Source organism: Arachis ipaensis, chromosome B08, assembly GCF_000816755.2.
Source record: "Arachis ipaensis cultivar K30076 chromosome B08, Araip1.1, whole genome shotgun sequence".
NCBI lineage: Eukaryota > Viridiplantae > Streptophyta > Magnoliopsida > Fabales > Fabaceae > Arachis > Arachis ipaensis.
Window position 1 is genome coordinate 4,728,125 of NC_029792.2, and position 243 is coordinate 4,728,367.

Consider the following 243-nt stretch of genomic DNA (forward strand, 5'->3'; position numbering starts at 1 on the left):
AAAGACAGAGAAAAAGAAAGGAGAATCACACAGCAAAGCAGAGCAACCAAGTTAGCAGTTCAGCATTGCACTAGGAAACCAAAATCAAATTCTTTTTCCTTTTTATTAATTTCACCGCCGAAATAAATCATCACAGAATAATAAATTATAATCAATTCATAAATAAACTAATTTGAGTAAAATACATCTTAAATATACAGTAAATTAATATTGTTTGGACAGATTATGAGTGTCATGTGTCAT